Source organism: Balaenoptera borealis (assembly GCF_965194805.1).
Source record: "Balaenoptera borealis genome assembly, chromosome: 9".
In the NCBI taxonomy this organism is placed as follows: Eukaryota; Metazoa; Chordata; class Mammalia; order Artiodactyla; family Balaenopteridae; genus Balaenoptera; species Balaenoptera borealis.
The window spans coordinates 53,856,848-53,882,998 of record NC_138873.1 but is presented as its reverse complement, the minus strand read 5'-3'; the positions used below and the strand labels follow the sequence as shown (position 1 = coordinate 53,882,998).

The 26,151-nt window shown below is 40.5% G+C and overlaps 1 long non-coding RNA gene across 1 annotated transcript in view; it reads left to right on the top strand.

Moving 5' to 3' along the window:
- The window catches only part of LOC309634628, a 31,399-nt gene extending 5,248 nt beyond the window's left edge, over positions 1 to 26,151 (top strand). Inside the window, exon 2 of the long non-coding RNA XR_014248258.1 lies at positions 1,269 to 26,151. This is a non-coding gene — a long non-coding RNA (uncharacterized lncRNA). The remainder of the gene's footprint in view (positions 1 to 1,268) is intronic.

The window sequence follows — 26,151 nt, the reverse complement described above, 5'->3', positions numbered from 1 at the left end:
TTGCCCCCTGAATTTGAAAGGCCTCTTCCTTTTATAAGGAAAAACCAACCCTCTGCTTCTGCCTCATTTGCACAGGGAGCTGCAAATGCCTGCATTGAAGTGATTGTTTACTGTCCCTGGCTGTGAATAGGCTCTCTCTGTTGAAAACTGAAAATCGATGGGGCGGATGGCATGAGTCCTGTTGAGTGGTGCGTACTTCCCCTCCACAAAAGCACTTTTAGATGCATAAGGGATGACAGAGTGAGACTGGAAATGATTTGCTCATAGCTTCCAAAGCTGATGAGTATCAGTGAACGAGCCTCTTGGAATGCGGGGTGTCAGTGTCCCTCTTTCAACTTGCACATCATCCTGTAAAATAAGTGGCAAGCACTACCTCAAAGAAGCAAATCTGTGAACACGGAGCAGTACTAAATTTGAAAGAATTCATACACAGTAACTGTCACATTCCCCATCAAAATGTCCTATGATGGTAATGAGGTAATAGTCCACTGGGATCCTTAATACAAGGTCTCTTATATTCTTATGGCATTGCATTTAGGATCATCTAAGGTATAAAGGTCTAAGGCGAAAGGCCAAGAAACTGAGAATTTGTAGTCTTGGGTTGTTTTCTTAAATCTACTCATTACCTACAGGGTAACTATGAGAAAAATACAACCTGTTAATGGCTAGTCATTTCAGTTTCTCTACTCATAAAAAAAGCCATAAATTATCTCTACCCTTGCAGAAGTCCTGGGAGAACAAATGCTCAAATGAAAGGTATTGTATAAGTATAACATGGTTTTACAAAGTTTGAAAGCTGTTCTAACCTCCACTTAAATAGTCAGCATGATGTCAGCTTCACATAAAGAGAGTCTCCAATATAACCAGTCCTAGATGCTGTAGTGTGTTTTCTTCGAGCTACTAAAAAGAAAAACGTTTTCTAAATCCAATCTATTTTCTTGGGCAAATGAATTAAGTTTGTGTTTAACATGACCCTATCATGTTAAAAGACACTATTATGAAAACAAGACTATTGCCTGGAAGCCTCTTCCATTCTGTTTATATCCCATGTGTCATTACCTGTACTCTTCTGGGCTGCCTGCAACTCCTGCTTCTCTTTGGCTGGTTATTAATGGGACAGATAGTGTCTTTTGCCGGCCAGTGCCACATTTAAGCCGTCTGAATCCTTGAGTCTCCTAGAACAACCTGTAATTTGGATTAAGGATATATCAAATAACTCAAAGACCCTGAGACAAATGTGGTTAAAAGCAGATATTTTTCTCATTTAGGATGGGGGACAAACTTCACAAGCTTGATTAAGGAGACATTCCGAGAAAGCTGACCACACCAAAACCATCTAATCCTGTCTGGAAGGGCTATGGGATCCCTGCTCCATGGCTGGTGACATCTTCCCTCACAAGGAATATTATGTCTTAGAAGCAGAGAGAATCCCCCCTCCCACCTACAAACAGTGCTGCACTGGTCTCTGGGGATGCAAGGACTTCGGAAGCACCAGACGGAGAACGGTTGAGGGGTGGGCTTTGATGACCTCTAACCTCCTGAGGTTCAAGGTTGAAAAACTAACCCCCGAAATGGGAGACTCGTAATGCTGCCTAGAGGTGGATGGTTCCTTTGTGTGTTTCTTTCCTTTCCACAGTGAGAAGGCTCTTCACCTTGAGAGAACCATGATCCAGTTGTGGATGTTTTCCATTCTTGATAAAGCGTCTGAGCCAGACCCTTCCTGTTCATCAACATCTGTCTCAGCCTTGGCTGTGATAGATGCTCAGAAAAATATTTGTGGAACCAATCAACAAACAAACAAAACATTGTTTCATTACTTTTTCCTTGGTAATTATTCAATTAAAAAATGGATACCCCATTTACAAGAACTTCAAAAGAATTTTCCCATCCTGAAGTTCCCAGAAATCCAAACGGACAAAATATTTCCATTTTAATTTTTAAATATCAGAAGAATGCAGTGACCACAGTTTATATTTTCCCTCCTATTTTCCTCAGGGCCTGGGTTGCTCATTTAAATGCAATTTGCTGCATGTTTGGGTCAGTGACTTGAGTCGGGAAGCTCTTACAGTAATTTGGCACTGTGGAAATCCCAGATCTTTGGCTGGGGTCTGGAGGAGAAGCCCAGGATTGGTGGTCTTGGTGGCCATGATAGTTAGCACCAGGCAGAGGTCCTGTCTACTCGGGGCAGCAGGTCCCCAGCCTAACCAGTTTGGTTTAGCATGGAATCGGTCAGCAACACACGAGAAAGCCAGGAGCCCAGGCAAGATGACTAGGAAGGTTATAAACCAGAAAACTTCCGCCTTGGTATTCGAAAACCACACGGTATTTTACAACATTCCTGTCTATTAACTGCTGGGAAGGGCACTACCTTATTGCCTTTTGCCTAATGAAACCAATCTTTCCCCTCAGAGGCCCCCGTGTTGCTTTGATCAAGTTCAAAAGATGAGGGAAATGATGACTAAGGACCTTGGGAACCAGACTGAAGAATCTCACAGACATACTCGAGGGTTTTTTGGGGATTGTTGTTTGTTTTTTTTAACTGATGCAACATTTGGGTAAACAATTCCTATAGTCTGTGCACTTATCAAATTCCTTTACCCAAATATTTGCTATTTATAAAATAATCAAGGAAACAGACTTGTGTTTATTATTCCGAAATCAGCAGCAGTTTGATGAATTAAAAACAGTCTTACTTTTTCCTCTTTCCTCTCCCTTTACCAGCGGCTTGTAAAAGTGCCAACATTACACGCCCAACTCTCTTTTTAAGCAGTAAAAACGAAAAATAAAAGTGACCTTGGTGAACTGTAGGTTGACTCTGCCCAGGTTAGACTTTGGGTCAACTGCCATACCCACTTTGCATCAGAGGTCGGTATTTGGAACCGATTGAGTTGGAAGGGGATAATGTCAATGTCTGTTTCCGGTTCACAGGGGCCTCCGCGTCACCGCAGAGTTCAGACGTCTGACTAGCTTCCTGACTTTGAGAGTCTCCTACTTTAAACACGAGGGACCGACCCTGGAAAGGACAGGAAAGACACGCACAAGTCTGCCTCTGACTCCACCAACTGTCACCCTCAGGACAGTTTGGCCGGGTGGGACTTAAAGCACTGTTTTGAGTGGACAATGCTTTCTGTTGCCCTCCCCGCAGGGCGACGGGGACGCTCTGAGTGGGGAAGGTCAGCACTGGGTCAGTTCTTGACAACGTACCTTCCAGGAAAGCCCCCTCTCCACTCATCGTGATCAACGCACAGAGCAAAATCAGACTCTGCAAACTCAGAATACCCTTGTTAAGACTGGCTCTTGGCTGGATTGTAGTGAAGTGGTTCTATTTATATTTTACATGTGTGAAAGAAAGGCTTCATTAGCGGCACACATCTAAACTTTTCTTTCTAAAAGAGGCGAATGTGCTAAATCATCATGAGGAGGGAACCAAAGCATTCAAAAGAATCCTTTCACTTAAAAATAACTACAGGTATCCGTCATCAAGCTAAAACTCCAGGGTTACAAATAACTTCAACCTTGCACAGAGTTGCCACAAAGTTTAACAACTAGATTGAAGCCCTCTTTAACGCCACTCTACTCTTAAATGTCCTCAGTTTTGTCCTTATTTTCCTGAGCTTGTTTCTATGTTAATAAATGGACTAGTGAGTCTTGCAGACTTCTAGAAATCTCTCACTCACTGCTCCTATTCCTTTATAATAAGCGGAGCTGGCTGAAAATCAGATTTCTGCTCAGCCAAGGTGAGACTGGTGGTTGCTAACCCCTGAGGGAAGTGGGCTCCTGTTGGCATGATTTGGGTGAGAGAGACCAAAGCATCCAGTCTCCCAGAGGAAAGAGGGGAGAGGGGTGGGAGGGGGCTGTGGAGGGTTGGGGGTTTGGGGGTGGGCTGGATTCCCAGCAACTAATGCAGGCAGGCATTTGTGGAAAAACTGTGCATTACATACTCATAAGCCAATAATAGGTATTAATGAATAAAAATTTCATTTACCATTATGAAAGGAAGAATTTTCTATTCATAAGTGAAAATTTCAGTAAATAATTTCATTATATCTAGAAGGATCCTGGAGGCAGGAGTCACCTCACCCCCCAAAGTAAGAGAAGCCTGGGTATAACGCCATTTGCAGCAACATGGATGGACCTAGAGATGATCATACTAAGTAAAGTAAGTTAGAAAGAGAAAGACAAATACCATGTGATATCACTTACATGTGGAATCTAAAACACGACACAAATGAACGTACCTATAAAACAGAAACAGACTCACAGATGTAGAGAACAGACTTGTGGTTGCCAAGGGCCGGGGGGTAGGGGAGGGAAGGAATGGGAGGTTGGGATTAGCAGAGGCAAACTAGTATATATAGGATGGATAAACAACAAGGTCCTACTGGATGCACAGGGAATGATATTCAATATCCTGTGACAAACCATAATGGAAAAGAATATGAAAAAGAATATATATATATATATAAAACTGAGTCACTTTTCTGTATAGAAGAAATTAACATTGTAAATCAACTATACTTCAATAAAATTAAAAAAAAAAAAGAGAGAGAGCGAGAGAAGCTTGGGTAGAGCCTTTGAGGCAATACTGCCTTCAGCTCTCAGTCACAGACATCCCCCACAGTGGAAGTCCAGAGAAGAGTGGGAGGGAAAAAGCTTTTGTTGTTTTTCTCTTGTTTACTGGCATTATGAACCAATGAGGGAGGCTGGTCCCTTAGGATTCAATGAAAGGCTCGCCCAAATTACTTTCTCTCAGGAACTTTTGCCTTGAACCACTTTTAGGCACTGGACTAGTTCCTTTTTGCTGGAAGAACGTTATTGTATTGTCTGAAATAGTGCATGCTTCCTTCTAGAATGCCAGCGGAAAACCCCAGTGATGTCTTTTCCCACTAAACTATTAGGATTTCTCCTTCCAGTAAATACAAAAAGAAGAACACGCAACCATTACTAACTGGCAGCCTATGAATGTTTGTTTAAGTTGAAAAGTTATACATTTTTTTATCTGAAAATTTCCACTACTATAAGCTTTATGAGGGCAGAGACCATACCATACAGTTTTGTATCCTCACAATATCCAGTATTACTTATGTACATAATTGAAGATGATAATGATTTTTTAAGTGAAGGAACTTGCCCTGCCTCTCCTCCCCCATTAAAAGTCTTTTTCATACAGAACTTTGACTAAGCAAGGCCCATAATATCTGTAAAAACGTGATGGAAAAGCAATGAGGATAGTCCTTGTCCCACAGTCTAGTATGAAAATCTAGATGGAATATTGGTTTTACTGTTCATTCTCTGTTTTAATGACGGGAAGGAGGAATGTGAATAATTGAAGAACAACTTAAAATTCAAACAAAACTCACCTGAATTTGGCTTTGATTTGTGGTGAATCCCACACCTCAGTACTGTCCATGATCCTTTTCCATCCATCCTTAAGTTCAACCTCTGTTCAGCTGATCAGGTCCTAGCTGGAGGAGGGCCCAGGAGAAGGTTCCAGACATCCAGAGGGACTAATCTCCTAGAAGAAGAGCAGGGTGGAAGAAGGTGCTGGAATGGAGGACCCAGCAGTCATAATTGAGCCTCATCTCTGCTACTATATCACTTTGTGTCATTGAGAAATGCTTCTTTTCATGCCTGATGTTTCCTCCTGTCAACTAAGATAAATGGACCAGATACCATATATATTTCCTGTCGGGATTGTGATTGAAACTCACATATAAATAAAAATTAATTGAACTTTGCACTATTGCGGTATTATGCTGAATGTGGGAAAAGGTTATGAATGTAATAATAATAGCTAAAAATGGATAAACTAAATCTAACAGAGAATTATCAAAAAGCTCAGAGAAATTCAGGGACAAAAATGGCAAAAAGTAAAATATTTACATATTTTTAATTCCAGCTTTTACCACTGTTTCCTCCTACAGCTTATTTCAACACACATTTCAAAGTTATAATACTTTTGAGTAAAGCCCCTCGTTGACTTGAATGTATGCAAATTTGATCCTGGTCATTTGAACTCAACACAATTCATCAATTTTTGAAATCTGTATTCTAGTTATTCAAGTAAATGAATAGTGTCATTTGCTTATTTGATTTTTTTTAAAGGGTCCTTTGAGAAACTACTTCTGGGTATCAATACTAAAAAGAAAACACTGGCTAAAATCATAAAAGCAGGAGAATTAATTTCAGGGCATTTTAAGCTCCCCCTGCTTCCTGGGCTCACAGGGCTTCAGAAGCTGAGAAATGCTCTCTGATGTCACTGTTTTCTGAAAGCTGATCCATTCAAATCCATATGGTGGACATCTTTGAATCATACACTTCTTACATTTTTCAATGTCTCTGAAAAAAGAATTTCCCCTTTTAATCCTCAAAACTAAACTCAAATGAATTGTTTTATCCACCTGCAGCTTCCTCAGAGGAATATAAACTCTTTGATTCAATTTATAATTTCCTCATATTCCACCCCACCCCCAAAATTATCCTATTTTAGTTTTAAATTCTAATCATTATTACTCTCACTGATTCTGAGCTGGGAAAATGGAAGATGGCTTTTTGTGATGTATCATGGAGATAGTACACAAGTAGGAGGCAGGAAATTTCTCATTTCTTTAATTTTCTACCACAATCTACCAGTTTGTTAATTCAATAACAATTCAACATGGTTCGACTGTGCAAATCCAGAAACCTTTTTAAGGAGAAAAATATCTATCTGCTAAAAAATAAAGACCAGACAGAGGAACAGAGTGTGGACCCCATTGGTTTGAGCCTCAGAGAGAGGCCCCTGGTGGCAGGAGCCTAAAAGAAGAGCCTGTAATATAGAATTGCTGCTGGTCCAAGAAGCCCTCACACAGTGCCCACAAGTGGGCAATCAACAGATGGTTGATGGGCAGGCCTCTCCTGGCCTCTGTCTCTTCGCTCTTCAGCTAACACCTCCACATTCTAACCTTGCATTGTTCACACTCTGCTTCTATCCCATGCCAACACCCATTAATGTCTCTAGATATCTTTCCCACCTGTATACATCCCTATTTTGTGTCTTTGTTTTATAAGGATATATATATTTGTGTGTGTGTGTATATATATATATATATATATACTATTGCAGAACTTTTAGACTGAATGTAAGATGTGGTTCTAAAAGTACATAATGTCACCATGTATTCATGAGTTCTTAATTCATACCCTGTTCCATCTGTGGGAAGAGCCCACTGTTTGTACCCAGGCTATTGGTCCTATATCCTATAAGACCTGGTTATTTCTCACAGGCTCTCTGAAGCCTCTCTGACTGTCCCCCTCCTTGGGGCTTCCCAAGTATCCTGAGCAACCTCTATCATAGTTTTTAATAGACTGTTATGGGTTAATTGTGTTACCCCCCGAATTCATGTGTTGAAGTTCCAACCTCCAGCACCTCACAATGTAACCATATTTGAAGATAAGGTCTTTAAAGAGGTGATAAAGTTAAAACGAGGCCATTAAGGTGGGGCTCTTATCCAATGTGACTGATCCCCTTATAAGAAGAGGAGAGACACCAGGGATGCACGTCCACAGAAGGGCCATGTGAGGACACAGGAAGAAGGCGTCATCTGCAAGCCAAGGAGAGGGGCCTCAGGAGAAACTAAACCTGCAGACACCTTGATCTTGGACTTCCAGCCTCCAGGACTGTGAAAAATAAATTTCTGTTGTGTTAAGCCATCCAGTTTGTGGGATTTTCTTATAGTAGCCCTACGAAACTAATACACTCTCCTATAAATTGTTGCTTATTTGTCTTTATTTCTCTACTGTGAACACTCTTGAAGGGATTGTTGTTCATCTCTCTATTCAAAGAACCTAGCAGGGCACCTGGCATATATAAAAAATGTTTGTTGAATGAATGAATGAAGGATTTTCCTGACTCTGAAATTTGATCATGAGCAACTAATCACTTGCTCTCTTATTTTCCTCACTATTTTTATTCATCTTCTACCATCCTAATTCTAATAGTTTGAACATGTGTCTCTGTTTTGCACATAAGTCTTCAATGCTGTCAAATTTATTTAGTCTTCAGCAATGTCATGCAGGACATCAGCCATATCTGGAAGCACTCCTCCCACACTGGACGTACACACAGAAGTTGGGCGCTGTGGTTTCTCATCATGGCAACATGCCCAGCCCAAAGAGTATAAACAGCAAAACCATGGTAGACATGCCCCTTTTCTAGAGCCAAGCTACCACCTCAATCTCAAAGAGGCTGAAATTGCTCCTAAGAAAACCTCTTCCAACTGCCAGTTCTCAAGTGATCAAAATGAGAGAGGAGATCATTCATAGATTGACCAAGTAAATGTCAAAAACGGTTCGAAGTGAGTTGGGAGCTGCCCCACATCCTAAAATAATTACTCCAATAAAACTCCTTTATGTCTCTCTCTCTATATTTCATACAATGTTACATTCACGTTTATTTATCTAATACAATGGAAGTATAAGGGAGGAAGTTAAAGTCTCAATTATGGGATACCTCCATATAACAACTCAGAAAGATCACATTTATTTGAATAAGACATGATTGTACTTTGAAAACATTTCCTTTTGGAATCACTCTGCTCAAATCTCCTGGTCCCCTGTGAATTTTGAGTAAAGAACAGCTGGGCAGCGTATTTACGCACCCAGAAAGGCTATACTTCTTTTTTACTTGCTCCCTGACTCTGCATTCTTGCTGAAGAAATGTTACGTTGAAATGGAATGATATTTTATGTGAGTGAGGGTGCAGGATGAGTCCTCTTGTAAAAGAGTATCCTTGACCTCATACAAATAGACTCAGGATGGATGACCTGCTGCTCCGGATGTTGGTTAGCAAAGTTTGCAGTGGACACTGTTTGAACCTGATGTTTGCAGGGGTGTTTCCCCCATAGCAAGATTTTGTAAAGGCAAGTCATTTATTCCCAGGTCCTGTTTTGTTTTGCATGTTTTATTTTATTCTTTAATTCCTAGCTTAACAAGTTAAGTCTAGCAATTCAGTTCTTTCCCATAAGTGGGGATGTTTAAGGGTCCAGAGTACCTTTATGTGCTAATTACACTGAATACTTTGGACCAGTTTATTTTGCCTTCCAAAGAGGTATTATAAGGCAGACTACACATTTAAACAAAGAAATCCTCTAAATTTTAGCCCTAGATGCCCTGAGGTGAGAAATCAAGAACAAGGATCTCCTCTATGACTTGAGATAACGATGAGGATGGTTTAGTGAATTCCAGGGACCACGTCTTCTAGAGACTCAATTAAGTAAACTTCATATTAAATGTCCACGTGTGCTAGTCATGATGTGGTCCTTGAGGGGCCATAAAGGATAAAAATCTTTTAAACGTTTCTGACCCTCAAGGAGCTTACAGCAAAGTTGGGGACAAGCAATTTAACCATGATCAACCTTTTAATTAAGCTAAATACACATAAAATATTTCAATAACAGATCTGAATAAAAAGAGACCGCAGCTCTCATGGTCAACTGCCAAGAGAATTCAACAAGCAGGAAGAGCTTTGAGACCTCAGAGAGGACAAGCTTGGAAACGCATCTTTCAGGATAGGCAGATGTAGGTAGACCCATGAGGAGGCCAAATAAACCCATCCAATTGTCTATAGATTGTGAAGTCAGGGAGACCTGGGCTCAGCTCCACCTAGGACGACCTGGGACAAGTTCCCTTATGCTCTGAATCTGTCTCTTCAGAATAAAATAGAGGCAATAAATCTACCCCTGTGAGTCGTTGTGAGGAGTGGATGAGCTCTCGGTGTAAGTAAATTCTTGGTACAGAGCTTTGCACATATCAGCATTTATCATACCAAACATCACATTATGTATCACTTTGTCTTTTAGTCTATTGTCTCTGTTTCCCTCACTCAAAAGTAAGGCATTTGAAGGTAGGGAATTAACATTGTTTTGCCCTTGGATCCATAGAGTCTATATTACTACCAGACACATAATAGTGCCTAGTACATATTTGTTGAGTAAATAAATAAACAAATAATTTAACATCAAAAAATCAAACTAGCTAATATTATTGTTCAATCCTGTCTTTTTCATACTCCTCTTCACCTCTCCATTTCCTTCAACCTCGGGAGCAGTAAAAGATGCTGCCAGCAGCAGGCTAAGTTCTGAATGAGTGGGGTCATCTGCAGTTTTAAAGTTGTCCCTAATAGTTAAGGCTATTGGGATTTGCATTATTTGCCTGGAGAAAAGTAGATGACACAGTGGGGAAAAAGTTACTTGTCTTCCCATTTCTTCCCCCAGCATCAGCTCCTGCCAGCTGGCTTCTGGTCACATTGCACCCTTTGTGTCCCTCTCACCCATCAATATCCAAAGATAAAGAACAGAGACAAATCGTGGGGAGGAAACAAATCTTTTTTCATGTATACCTTCCAATACCCTTGGAGAGAGAGTTGGAATGTAACTTGCCCTTTCTCTAACCCAGCTCAGTGCCCCATTTTTATGCCCAGGAAGAGTTAGTTAGCCAAATCACGCCCAGCGAAGCATGCCAGGTAGAAAATGTTTTGTTTGCCACAACACCAGGTCAGGCAAGAACGGGCTTCTGCTGTGAGATCACTTGGCTTCATGCAAAAGTCCCTGTTACTGCCACAAGAGACAGACTTACTTATTTTGACCTAATTTTCTGTTTCGTTATGATTTTGTAAACTAAAATTAAATTTGGTTTGTTTTCAGAACATTGACCAGGGTTTACATCACTAGCGGGAGGAAGGGGATCAACAATCAACATTTTATCATCTTGGGTTGGTATGTGACCAGCAAGAGAGTCTCATTAAAATCTTATTTACAGGAAATGGACTCATTTACAGCTCCCCACTTGGTTGTATGTTTGTTAATAGCGTGGAGGGGAGGTAAAGTGAGCCACAAAAGGTCAATTGTGGATCAGGTGTGAGTCCTCCAGACTGCAGATTGCGGACACCTCATTGTGTCGTCCGCGTGTGGCTCAGAGCTTCTATCCAGGCACTCTCTAACCTCTTAGAAAGTCCTCTCCCAGACCTGCAAAACCCATTATTGCCAAAGAAAGGCGAGAATTACTGAATGTTTTCCTTTCTTCTGACTTAAAATGCACGTCATCAACCACGTCAAGGAAAAGGACAACGTGCAAAGTATTCTCTGGGGTTTCTCACCCCTTCTAAGATATTCTTGCAGTGAGTTCTCAGCTGAAAAATGGTTTCATCAGAGGACTTTAATGTCCCTGTGTGAGTATTTCCAGAGAGCCAAAGAAATGAAATTCAAATATCTCAGGGACAGCTTGTGGAGAGGTTGATTCTAAAACTGAGGGATTTTTGTTTTTCATGTGAAAAATATCTTAAAGTCTAAACAAGGGTATTTATGGGCTTTATAAAAATTTTTTGTAACTGTACTCATTAGTCAGGGTCCTGGTAAGAAACAGAATTCACCCCAGAAGTTTCCAGTGAAAACAGTTTAATAAGTGACTACTTACAGGGGTATGGGAAGGCTAAAGGAATACACAAGAGATGCTGAGGTACCCAGAGAGCAGCGACAGTAGGAAGATGTTACCACCCTTAGGTCTGAAGGGAAAGGGGGGGAATAGGGCTACTTGAACTCAGTGCAACCTACTGGAGGCTACAGTCCCTGCCAAAGACCCACCAAGGAGACAGGGAGCCAGGAAGAAATACCCCAGCACTATCTCCTTTCAACCCCTGATGCTGCTGGTGCTTCTCGTTGGTCTAACTCAGGTGGAAGGAAGTGGCAAGGGAGACTGGGTGATACATTCCCTAGGGGTCAGCTTCCCAGGACATAAAGCCGGGTGAAGAAAGGCAGAGAATTAATCTGCTAAGACAATTGGAGCATAAACAGCTGTTCTCCATATGCAATGATTCTGCCCAAATTTTTGGCTAGTATTTATGATAAATTTGCAGCTCTCTATCCAGACTTGCTCTCTACCCTGACCCCCTTTGAGATCCTGTGATCTGTACTAATATTCCAGGCCCTGAAATAGAATTTCTCTCTGTGCAATGCTAACTCTTCTCTATTGGGATTGATCCTGATTTCCCATGTCAACTCAATAAATTTAAAATTATAAAAACTGTGAAGACATTTCTTCATGCTATGAATCTTTGAATTCATAATCTCTGGCATGGCACGGATTCAGTCCTTCAAGGACATTAAAACATTTTTACTTTTGTTATCTCATAGATCTTTACCATATGTCTGATGGGTAGGCATCTTGATACAGTACCTAGCACAGTGGCACACGAAAATAGACGCTTAATAAATGCTTGTTGACAAGATGATCGCGGTCAAACACCTTGTGCAGATAGGAGAGCTTATGCTGAAAAGTTAAGCAACTCAGCCAATATCTCACGGTGTGCCAATCAGAAGAGAAGCCAAGGCAGAAGGTTTACCCTGACTATGTTGCCTCCAAACAAAGATCTTGCAAACAGGGCAAGAATTTGAATAAGAGTTTATTTTCTTCCTGTACTTTGACCCAATCTTAAGAAGAGTTGGGAAATTCAGGGCATGGCTTTTCAACTGATTTGTTTCCTAGATTGCCAGAGAAATGTAAGTCCCACTATTTCTTCTTAATCATTAGACATGAAACATTGTCACCAACAGGAACAAGAAGTGGAGTTCTACACTTAAATTCCACTTAACAGTGGAAGTGAACTGAACTATTACGGTTTCTTGCATTATTTCTGGGTTGGGGGAAAGGAAATATAAAGGGGAGATTAAACCTGAGAATTGCTTGTGAAACCAGTGACAGCAACTCTCCCTTACCAATGAAAGTAAAGGATAGGAATGATCTGAAAAAGTAAATGTACATGGTTTTAAAACCTCCACAGTTGTTATCAGCTCATCTTCAGCCAAACATTTTACTATATTCCAAAGTTCTAAATGCCAGTTTTTCTTGGATGTCACTGGTTTCCTAATATCCCATGAAGGACTCATATAGAGAAGGAGAAATGAAGGGTCCTGATCCGCTGCAAGCCTGATAAACTATTTGTGCAATAATATTAAATCAGGTAGATGAAATTTTGACAAAGGGTAGGTCAGTCATCAACATGAAAACATTTGGGCATGAGGCTGGGCTGCAATCTTGGAGGCCTGTGTCACGCCTGCTTTTGGAGAGTGTGTCACCAGCCTGCTTGATTTGTAGGAGGTGCCTGTGTGCACCTCATGGTGGGTGCATATGACATCACAAGGGAAGCTAACAGAGGGCTCGGTTCTTCTCAAAATCACATTTATTTTAAGTCAGTGATAACTAGTTTCTAAATACCTTATGTTCTCCATTCAGGCATTATCCTCAGCTCCTTCCATTATCACAATGGCATCCTATCCTATATATCTCTTGAATGTGACCTTTGCCTAGTCCAGGATACTTACCTGTCATTTCCCACCTAAACCATCATGGGCCAGATTCTTAACTGATTTCCCTCCATCTACTCTCCCACCTTAACCCCCTTCCACACCACAACCATCAGCATTGCTTAAAAACACGAATAAGTCCAAGTCAATTGCTGGCTTCAAATACTTCAGAGGTTTCCCATTGCCTTGAAATCCATACTTCATCTCTTCATGCTTCTCTCTCCAGCTTTTCCCTTCACTATTCTCTATCTCACACTCCCCCTTGTCAGCATAAATGTCAAACTTTATGAACTGACAACAGTCTACTTTTTCAGCTCCAGCTCCTACCACCCTCTTCTTTACCATCTATATCCAGGCATACACTTGCCTGGCAAATGCTCTATCTCTCAAGACTCAGCTCAGATGACACTTCTCCTGACACTACCAGTGACACCACCCTTTCCTAGGTCAGACTAGTACAATAGACATGTCTAGATTATTGCATGGACCACATTGTATAGAGTTCACTGTCTATATGTCTGTCTCCTCAGTGGACTCTAAGGTAATAATCTTCAATCTGCTCAGGATTTTAGTTTCTTATCAAGCATAAGCACTGCTCTTACACCTGGAAAAATGGAGGTTCCATGCTTCAGAGACACCACTCAGGCCCCTCTCCGGCAGTGTCCCTCCACATGAGGTGAGAAGTCTGTGGGACCAACAAGATAGGCCTTCCTGGATTCCATGTCTACCCAGATCCCATACTTCCTGCTTCCAGACCATGCTCTGCTCACCCAGATCCCAAGGATTCCCTGTCCAAATGGCCTGAATGTCCTTTGGGGGGCTGCCCAGGTCTTTTCCCTAGATCTGTCCTTCAGAGAAGGGACCAAGAGGGTGTGTGCTCACTCCTAGATCCAAGGAGTGGCCAAGACTGGCTATTTGTAGAGTCATACGGACAGAGCTTGTATAAACAGGTTAGATTGTCCACAGGTATTCATGCCAGGTATCCAGTGATACTGGTCAGAGCAGGAAAAGGCAGGCTGAGAGCTGGGGGCTGGGACCTCAAGAAATTGGAGAGTTCTAACTTTGAACCTGGCCTTCTAGGTAGTCATGAAGCAATATTTATCATAGTGAGAAGATGGATCATATTTTGTCATTCGCAACCTTGAAATATTAGGCATGTGTCACGTGAGCCCCCATTTGTACTCTAGCCTGGACCTCTACAAATGCCGGGAGGCTGGTGTCTTGTCTAACACAGTGCAGGGCATGTAGGAGATTCACAATGTATGACTGAGGATTAACTCAAAGCAAAAAGGTGTGGAATAATGAGACTCAAGGGAAATAACTCTGCAGCATTTGAGTAAGAAAAAATAATAGAAGATATGAATTATAATTGAATTACTAAACTAATATACTTCCTAAAAAGGTTTATATTCAAAGGGCAAAGTTTAAACATTCTGGCTAGGAAGATGTTATTTACCAAATTAGTGGTCAATTTTTTAAAGCCTCACTTGAATTTTCCAGCATTCTTTATATTTCCAAAACACAACACTAATCTACAAAACACTCCACAGATGGGTGAAGAATGAAGTCAAATAAAACATCAGTCATGTAGCAAGCTCAATTGTGAGGGTTACACTCTACCCAGAGAGGAAGAATTAATAAAAACTCGCAACAAAATTTCTTGGAACCAGCATTTCGGGTCTCTGTCACTTCAAATGATTCCTTTATCCATTATAGGTAGATAAAATCAGTACTGTGAAGAGGAGGAACATTTGTCTTTCAGGTGGAACCTTGAAAACTAAGGTCTTGCTTGTCACAGAGATGATGATTTCAAGGAACATAGGTGTTTTAACCTTTTGTCAGGTGTAAGAATCAATGGCTCATCATATTGAGTAAGACTTCTTATCTCTTATCTCTTTTCTAAAGATAACACTTTTATTGTCACATAAATGTGTGTTGCTAGCAAAGGTAAAAAAAACTTCAGGCTAAAATATGCATTCAAATAAGCTTATATGTGTATGCACGTATATATGTATGGGAAGAGAGAGAGAGAATCTATTTAATCTGGAAAATCAACTAAGAAACATCTATTGAGTAACTTCTCTATACCCAACATTTGCCACAGTATGCTAAGCATAAAAGGAGAAAAAGACCAGGTCTTAAAAAAACAATGAGATACCACTCTACACCTACCAGAATGGACTAAATCTGGAACACTGACAATACCAAATGTTGGTGAGCATGTGCAGCAAGAGAAAGTCTCAGTCATTGCTGGTAGGAATGCAAAGCCACTTTGGAAGACAGTTGGGTGATTTATTACAAAGCTCAACATACTCTTGCCATATGATCCAGCAGTTGTGCTCCTTGGTATTTACCTAAATGATTTGAAAACTTACGTCCATACAAAAATTTGCTCATGGATGTTTATAGCAACTTTATTCGTAACTGCCAAAACTTGGAAGCAACCAAGGTATCCTTCAGCAGGTGAATGAATAAATAAACTGTGGGGCATCCAGACAGTGGAACATTATTCAGTGCTAAAAAGAAATGAGCTATTGAGGCATGAAAAGATGTGGAAGAAACTTCAATGCATGTCGCTCCGTGGAAGAAGCCATCTGAAAAGGCTACAAACTCTATGATTCCAAGTATATGATATTCTGAAAAAGGCAAAACTGTGGAGACAGTAAAAAGACCAGTGGTTGCCAGGGATCGGGGTAGGGGTGGGATGAAAGTCAAGAGGATTTTTTGGGTAGTGAAACTACTCTGTACGATATTATAATGACGAACACATGTCAAAACTATGGAGACAGTATAAAGATCAGTCAGTTATCATGGATTGAAGGAAGGGGAGGAGAGATGAATAGGCAGAGCACAGAGGATTTTTAGGGCAGTGAAAATACTCTGTATGATACTGTAATGGTGGATATCATTATGTCATTATACACTTCATTACACATGTCATTATACATTTGTCCAAACCCATAGGATGGACAACACCAAGAATGAACTACAGCGTAGACTATGGCCTTTGGGCGACTGTGCTGTTTAAGTGTAGGTTCATAAATTGTACCCCTCTGGTGGGGGATTTTGATAATAGAGGCTGCTATGCATGTATGGGGGCAGGGATATATGGGAAATCTCTGTAACTTCTGCTCAATTTTGCTGTGAACCTGAAACTATGCTAAAGAAAATAAAGTCTTAAAATAAGAAGAAGAATGACAAGGTCCTGTCCCCTGGGAAGTTGACAATATTTGATGGAAGTTGGGACTGGAGTGACAGGAGAAGTATTATGGGCATATGTTGGTGAGGGTGAGGTGGAAGGGATGGCTCAGATTTGCCAGTTACCTCCATGAATAGACCCTGGGATTAGGTGTGTTATGTTGAAGTATCTCATTTAATTCTCACCAAACCAGTGCATGTAAATACTATCCCCATTTTCCAGATGAGGAAACTCATGTTTAGAAGAAGAGCTCAATGAAAGGGCAATCCAATTAAGCAGGTGCCAAAGTAACCATTTAAAAGGAACTTACAGGAGTGTAAATTGGTACAGCAACTATGGAAAACAGTAAAAATAAAACTACCACATGATCCCAGCAATCCCACTTCTGGGTATATATTTGAAAGAAATGAAAACAGGATATCAAAGAAATATCTGCTTCCCCATGTTAACTGCAACGTTATTTGTAATAGCCAAGGTATGGAAATAGCCTAAGTGTCCATCAATGGATGAATGGCTAAAGATAAAAAAGATCTGATACACACACATGCAGGAGTATTATTTAGCCATGAGAAAGAAGGAAATCCTGCCATTTGCCACAACATGGATGGACTTGATGCTAAGTGAAGCCAGACAGAGAAAGACAAATACTGCATGCTATCACTTATATGTGGACTCTTAAAAAAACCAAACTCATAGAAATAGAAAAGTGGTTGCCAGGGGCTGGGGAGTGGGAGAAATAGGGAAATATTGGTAAAAGTATACAAACTTTCAGCTGTAAGATGAATAAGGTCTGAGGATCTAATGTATAAACATGTAGACTATGTAGATAATACTGTATTATATAATCGAAATTTGCTAAGAGAGTAGAATTTAAGTGCTCTCGCTAAAAACAGCTATGTAAGGTGATGGATGTGTTTATAACTAGATGAAAGGAATCCTCACAATGTATATTATATCAAATTATTACGAGGTACACTTTGTCCATTATACCTCAATAAAGCTGAAAAAAATAAACTTGACGAACAGCTGAATCAGATAGCTCATATAATTCAACTATGTTGTCAAAGACACAAGCAGTTTCCTCTCAATTCATCACAAGGTCTGCAAATGGAAAACATGGATGAGTTTCACAGGAACGATCAAGGGTTCAGACACAGTGATAACATGTATTATGCTCACCTAGTGCTAGTAATGCCCCATATCAAGAAAAGATTTAAAAGTAGAAGCAAGCTAATGCTTATCTATAGCATCATCAACACTTCCTGCTTGTTTTGCTTTAAGTGTTGTTGTTTTGTTCTGAAAAATGTTTTACATGTGCTTAAGAAGGATGTATATTTTCTAACTGCTGGGTGTAGGATCTGTATATGTGTCTGTTAGATCATGCATATTAATTATGTTGTTCAAATGCTCTCTATCTTTACTGAGCTCTTGATGCTTGACCTTCAAATAATTAAGAAAGATGTATGGAAATCACCTAGTGAATATAGTACATTTGTAAATTTCTCCCTGTAGTCCTATCAATTTTGCTTTATATATTTTGAGTCTATTTTAGAATTATTAAGTCTAAGTGAGTTGAAAAAAGAAATAATAAAAGGAATGTAACAACACACAGAATGGGAGAAAATATTTGCAAATGATGAGATTGACAAGGGATTAATCTTCAAAGTATACAAACAGCTCATGCAGCTCAATATCAAAAAAAAAAAAAACCCAATCAAAAAATGGGCAGATCTAAATAGACATTTCTCCAAAGAAGACATACAGATGGCCAAAAAGCACACGAAAAGATGCTCAACATCACTAATTGTTAGAGACTGCAAATCAAAACTACAGTGAGGTATCACCTCACACCGGTCTGAATGCCCATCACCAAAATGTCTAAAAACAATAAATGCTGGAGAGGGTGTGGAGAAAAGGGAATGCTCCTACACTGTCAGTGGGAATGTAAATTGATACAGCCACTATGGAGAACATTATGGAGTTTCCTTAAAAAACGAAAAATACAGCTACCATATTATCTAGCAATCCCACTTCTGGGCATATATCTGGAGAAAACCATAATTTGGAAAGATACATGCACCCCAGTGTTCATTGTGGCACTATTTACAATAGCCAAGACATGGAAGCAACCTAAATGTTCCTCGACAGATGAATGGATAAAGAGGATGTGGTACATATACACAATGGAGTATTGCTCAGCCATAAAAAAGAATGAAATAATGCCATTTGCAGCAACTTGGATGGACCTAGACATTATCATACTAAGTGAAGTCAGAGAAAGACAAATGTCATATGATATCACTTACATGTGGAATATTTTTTTAGGATGATACAAATGAATTTATTTACAAAACAGAAACAGACTCACAGACTTCAAAAACAAACTTATGGTCACCAAAGGGGAAAGGTGGGAGGGAGGAAAAAATTAGGAGTTTGGGATTAACGTACACACACTACTATATGTAAAATAGATAAGCAACAAGGACCTCCTGTATAGCACAGGGAACTCTACTCAATATTCTGTAATAACCTAAATGGGAAAAGAATCTAAAAAAGAATAGATATGTGTATATGTGTAACTCAATCACTTTGCTGTACACCTAAAACTAACACAACATTGTAAATCAACTATACTCCAATATAAAATAAAAATTAAAGCAACAACAACAAGGAATATAAACATTTTGAAATTATCAGGAATATGGTGTCTGTTAACTTAGAATTATTTTATCCCATGTTTTCTTAAATTCTGCCTTAGTGTATGTATTAATCCCTCATTTGAATTTAATTAAATAACAGGAAAATTTTACATACATATTTTAAAATTTTCTTTACCACCTCACTCCTCACCAGAGAGTCTGGTACTGAGCCCTGGTTCTTTGGTTTGTTGAGTTTAAGGAAATCTTTATTTGCATTGAAACAGTGTTTGACATAACTGAAGGTTTATATTATCCTGTGTAAGGAGGTTGTAAGTTTAGAGAGAGAAGCTGAGACAAAGAAATTACTCTGCTAAGAAGGGGAGAGAGATCTCAGGAAGTATAAGACCTGAGAAGAGGGTGTCAAAGCTGGGAAGATTGAGCTTGTAAAGAGAACGGGAGAGAGAGAAAAGAGACCTGGGATAGGAATGTATCCAAAAGGGCTTTCTCAAGGAACGTGCTGTGAGGGCAGTGTGGCACTTCTCCTTCCGCTCTTCCACGGTGTCTTTGGTAAAATCTACATGGGTCATCAATGTACACTTGGAGGAGCTGGAGCCATAGCACCGGGAATGAACGTATTGTTTAAAACAAAGAAATGTTGAATCTTTGTTATTAGAAAATCAATTTCTCTATGCTCTCACTAAATAAAGATAAATATTTAAAGACTATCAACTTGAGGGAACATCTGGTCATCCTCCTGCCTGGGGCACTGATATCTCTGCTAAAATAACCTAGTCAGGCAGCAGCCATTGGCACGGTGGGGATTCACCCCAGCCCATGATTTCTTTTACCACATACACCTCCTGTGTAGTGGGAAAAATTCTGAACCCCGAGAGGGGAAACTTAGCTGTAAGCCTTAGCTCTGCTACTTACTAAGGCTTAAATTAATATAACTGGGTCTAAATTAGCCTCCTTGGACCCCATCTGTGAAATGTGAATAATCAAAGCTTTTCAGTCTCTTCATAGGTTAACTTTAAGGATCAAATAAGAAAACAAAGGAGAAAATATTTTGCAGACTACACAGATGATTGGGTCAACCAACCCCGCAGAAATCCCTGAATAATCATAAGCATGCTTGGCCTGAATTAAAGGTCCTGGGTTCAGCATAAACTGATGATACCAGAGAGTATTAGTCACTTGGTAAATGCCAAAATGACCAGAATGCAAAACACACACACACACACACACACACACACACACACATGCCCCCCCAAACGAACAAATCCAAGAGATCAGGCCTCTTGTTTTTATAGTCAGTATCAAAGTTTACTCATGTGACTTCTTAATAGTTTAATATTTTCTTGTTGACTCGATTTGTTTCCTGGGAATAGAGTGGGAAGAATAAAGTTAGGATTCGATAGAGTGTCTAGCTAGAAGTCCATTGTGTGCTATCCTTTCTCCTAATAATTTTGAAAATTCTGGAAGTCAATTTGGATATTTTGAATGGCAAGGGCTACAGTGAATGCCTGCTTGGTTTATTGCATGTTTAAGGTGTGAAGGCTCTGAATTTGGTGTCCCTAGTGGTGACAAGAGGTCCTTAGTAGACCCAATGTAATCTCTCTTGACCTTAATTGCCATGGCCTAACCTTTTCCTTTCTATGTTAGAAGATTTTCCAGGTATACAAAATACAAGTACCTTCTTAAATCTAGTTTTTATTCCTCAATATAAAGGAGAGAAGTGAGTGCCAGCATGAATTTATCTTGGGGTTTTTCCCATTCAACGTCACTTTCTTTTTCTCAGACATGAGAATCTATTGAGCCAAACTAACAACTAGTTAACATTTCTCTTCCGTGATCAACCAATAAAATAAAAGCGATTAAGCAGTAAGAAGTATGGAGAAACTTCATGCAACACTGCAGGTTTTTAAAGTTCTGTCTTAGGGAGCCTTACCCTTACAGCTCAGGAGATGTTAGTGCCAGGAAAATCTACATTTATAACTCCCTTAGGCATATATTCCTAAACAGACAATTTCAGTTTCTGGAAAAATTGTGCTTATCCTAAAACATACAAAACATAAGTGAATCAGCTTGTGGTCCCAGTCCTGGGGATTGTGTTTGTCATAAGGAAGGATTTATATTTCACCATCTTCAGCTTCAGTTACAGTTTACATCGGAAACTTCAACTTCCATGCCTAGCATATTTTGTGAAATTTTCACTAACCTCCTAATTGAGACAAGGCTGAGCTATCAACTGTCAATTTGGATGTCTTTTAAGGACTAGAAGATAATCATCAACCTGCTCCCAAAGCAGTGCAACACAAGCCTTGGAGAACACGCTCTGGGAGGTCTGGGACAGGGTTTCCTCCTCTTCTATCTCCCACAGGCCTGATACAGAGCTGAAAAATATACGATGGCAATAAATGCTGAATTAAATTGAATCAAGATTGCCAGAGGAGATTAGATCCAAGAGAAAAGTCAAAGTGACAAATGAGAAGCAGGGTATTAGAGAAGTAAGGAAGACAGAAACCAAACCACTCCCTCAATAGGAGACACAAAGGGTACCAATCAAAAGTCACTCCTATTGAGCCCATGTGGACAAGTTCCTTTTCGCATTCATCTCCCTACCTCTCTGTTCTTCCATTGATACTGTTGACCTCGATCAACTACGAAAATCCAACCCATCCTTTAAGACCTCCCTCCAAATCACCTCCCCTGGGAAGCCTTTCTTGATCTCCCCAGTAAGTTGCATCCTTCCTTGCAGAGCTTGGACCTACTTAGCAGTTTGTCCTTGACTTTGTTTTAGCACTTATCTCCTTGTATGTTTGTGGTGTGTTCACATATCTGTCTCTTCCCTCCTCGACCCAGACTATAACCTTCTTGAAGATACTACATTGCTTTTCCTGTTATCGATGACTGTCATCTCTGTATCCAGTCCCTAACTCAGTCCTTGGCCCACAGGAAGCGCTCAGTAAATGTTTAGATAACAATGCCCAGTGTAGATTTCATTTGTGGTTTCCATTGGAGGCCTAAAAAAAAAAAAACAAACCTTCTTGAATGCCCGCTTGAACTGCAGGAAAGCTAAGGCTAATTCTCAACAGGCAAGAAGAGAAAGCACGTTAGACACAGAAGGAGCACCTTAGGTAAACATCATTCGTACCTAAATGTGTAAGCCACCCCCTGTACACCAGTTCACATTCCTCTAGAACGGAGGAGATCAATAGACCTTCGTGATAAGAAAGTTCTTTCCGAAGAGCCACTTCCCTGCTTCACGACAGGACTCCACGTGGGATTACTTTCTATGCTGCTTTCTCAAGGGCCTGGTTTAATCTGGTTTTAAAATAACCACCCCAGAGACGGCTCCATTAATACCCTAAGATGGCTGTCTCCTGGATTAGTGGACTTCTAGGGATCTCTTGTACAAATAAACAGTTTGTGACACTGAACCAGGGCTGGCCTGCTTTGGTATTTCTCTGTGTGCAGCTTAACTGAAACATAGCTGGACTTGGAACATGTTTATACAAACTAACTAATCCTACTAGATCATCATGACCTGCAATCACCCTGTTCTTCCCAGCCTGCACTCAACTTGTGCCAAATGAGGCAGCGCTTTCACAATGAAAGAGTTTCCATTAAAGAGACAAGTTGGACCCCTGCATGACTTTCCTTTCACTCCAGTGTCCCAAGTCTCCCTGTACCTAGCGCTCCTAAGGAAACACATTAAGGGCACCCACCTTCACAGGGCTGCTATACTGAACTTAAAAAAAAAGCTTCTCTTTGTTACCAGTTGGATCAGACTTAGAAACTCTGAGTTGGAGGCTTATCTTCTCTTCTGGTGGCAGCCATTTTGTTTAAACAGGACCTTATGGTTTCACGCCACGTATGATAACTCTAGTTACTAAATAGTTCACTTATACACCTATTAATGAAATGATATTCCTACAGGCTGCACAGTCATACTTCGAGCTCATAGAGTATCTTTCAATATTCTACATTTGGAATCTGATGGAACATCAACCGTATTTTCCCTCAAATATCTCCTCTAAATTTTTAAACAGCCTGAAGATTCTAGGAGATATAAATCCATGTGTTTCTAATTCGTTTACACTAGTACCATTAAAATCCTGTATTATAAGAGTTAGCTGATGTTCAAGAAACCAGTTCGACTTTTAAATAATCTTTGTAAAGTCTTTCTTCTTAACAACAGGAAGATGTGTTTGCCAAAAGAAAATGAACTGAAACACTAGAAAATCTGGGTTTGATTCAAAACTAACTCAGGCAGTTTAAAAGGGCTGTAAACTTGGTGAGTGAAAGGAGTTTAGTTTCCATATACTACATATCCATATGCCATGTTGATACTTGGTGTGTGTATCCTTAGCTCACACGTGCTGATGTGTTGTGTTAACATTTGGAAAGTCAGAGCCAGTTGGCAGGTTAGGTTAGAACAGGGTGCTAATGAGGTCAAGATTCCAGGCCCAGTCTTCCTGAGGATGGGATACCATTTCTCTTAAGCCAACCACTTGCCACTAATGAGCTCAGTGGCCTTGGGCTACTCTGATTTGGGCTAATTTAACAAGATTACTGAGGTCTACAAAGCACCAGCAGCTGTGCTTAGCACTGGGGCTACTCCCAGGAGTGTGATGTGGTCCCTACACTAAAGGAACACACAGTCCACCAGGAGAAAGAAAGAAGTCAATGTACCAGGGCAGCAGTATAATACAGGAAAGAGGTAGGACTTAGCAATCCTCGGGGGTCAAGAGAGGCTCCATGGGACAGGCTTTTCCTCATCTTTCAAGGCTTAGCACAAGCACTACACTCTTCTATGCAGAGTTCCCTAGGCAAACATAGGTGTTCCTTTCTCTGTTGTCCCAATATACTTGGAAGAGACCTCCGTTAAGGGAACTCAGGAGAATTTGGTGAAGAGATAGTAGAGATTATACAAGATTACAGACAGAGTTTGGAGAAGAGAAGAGCATACCAGACAAAGGAGTGGGGGAAGGGGAATTGGAAGGAAGGGCCAATGGATGGAAGAATAGCAGGGGATGAGGCTGGGGAGGTAGAAAACTAGGATGCAGCTCTTGAAGAATTTACATGCCCTGCAGAAAAGCTCAGATTTCATTTTGTAGCCTATGGGGAGTTGTTAAGGGTTTTAAGAAGAATTTGACTTGTGTTTTAGCAAGACAAACTTGGTAGGCTGCTTGGATGGGAGAGAAATGAGCCTGGAGGCAGTGGAACCAATCTGGAACCTACTGTCAACGTTCTAGGAACCTCTCTAGGAAGGAGCCAAGGTTGGCCTGAACTTAAGCCATGGTGGAGAAGATGACAAGGAGAGGATGGAACCAAGAAATGGCTAGAAGGCAAAAGCAGGGAGACTCAAGGAACGATTGGGCGTGGGGTGAGGAAAGGAAGGACTCCAGCATGATCCCAGGTTTCACCTTTGGGAGATGAGGTGGATGGTGGTGTCACCAGTTGGTATGAGCAATGTGGGAAGATGTCCAGGATTGTGTAGGGGAAAAACATAAGAAGTTCAATTTCAGAAGTGATGAATTTCAGTTGTTTAGGGACATTTGTGGGGAAAATGTGGATTGTTTAATAAGAAATGAGCTATTTCTTCAGGAGTTTGGGGAACTGAGATATAGATATGAGATGAGATAGTGATGGAGATGGAGATATATATCGAGGTAGAGCAGGTAAGATTGAGAGAAGAACAGGAATGAAACAAGAACACACTCAAGGATCCTAACATCTGAGTGATGGACAGAGAAGGCTGATCCAACAAGAATTCTTAGAAAGAATGTTCAAAGACGTAGAAGATGAACCAAGAGAGGGTGGTGTCAGGGGCGGCAAAGGAAAAGAGAGGGAGTGGCCAGTTGTGTCAAGTGTCCCAGGAAGACCAGGAAGGAAGGGACTGAGACAATCCACTGAATTTGGTGTCAGGAGATAACCAATGACTTTACCAGAAAAGGTGTCAAAAGCAAAGACCCATTTTCAGAGGAAGGTGTGAATAGATGTGAGGCGTGAACCATGCCTATTGTTGGGAAGCTTGAGGACACTAGAAAGGAGAGGACGAGGTAAAAGCTGGGGGCAATGCTCCCTTCCTGTAGAATGGGCAAGATTTAGAAAAGTTGAGAGGTTGAAGGTAAGAAGTCCCTTGGGTTCCACATATAAGTGATATCATATGGTATTTGTCTTTCTCTTTCTGACTTACTTCACTTAGTATGATAATCTTTAGTTGTATTCATGTTGCTGCAAATGGCATTATTTCCTTCTTTTTTTTATGGCAGAGTAGTATTCCATTGTATATATGTACCACATCTTCTCTATCCATTTATCTGTCAATGGACATTTAAGTTGTTTCCATGTTTTGGCTAGTGTGAATTGTGCTGCTACGAACACAGGGGTGCAGGTAAACCAACTATATCTCAATTAAAAAAAAAGAAGCCCCTTGGGAAGGAAAGAATACATACAATGTCTCCAAGAAGGAGAGAATAAACACAAGGGAGGGACCAGCCTCAACATGAGGCCTAACACCTCAGCCACCATGAGAAAGTTCTTTCTCAGCTTTTGGAGTAAAGTATTTATGATGTTTTCACGCTGAAATCTTTTATTCCATTATTCATCTAAAAATCTTCCTATGTTCCCACTTTGAAAACATCCTCGAACTTTGTTTTTAGATATGAGACCAAATCTTGGTGAAAAGATGTAGAATTAGGAGGCATGGTTGAGGTGTAGTGAGATGAGGCTGGGGAAGGCACGGGCTGGAGACCCAGCTCTGTCGCTTCTATATTCCCTGGCCTTTCAGGGCCTTGTTTCTTCACCTTTGACCAACCTACACAACAGGGCTCCAGATGGGTCAAATGAGACCAGCTCTGTGAAAGCTCTTGGTAAACTAGTGCAAGGCAATTTTAGCAGCTGTGTCCTGTTTCCTGGCACCTGAGTCTGTCTTGTCCCGTTTTGACTTCCAGGGCCCCCTTGTTTTAAA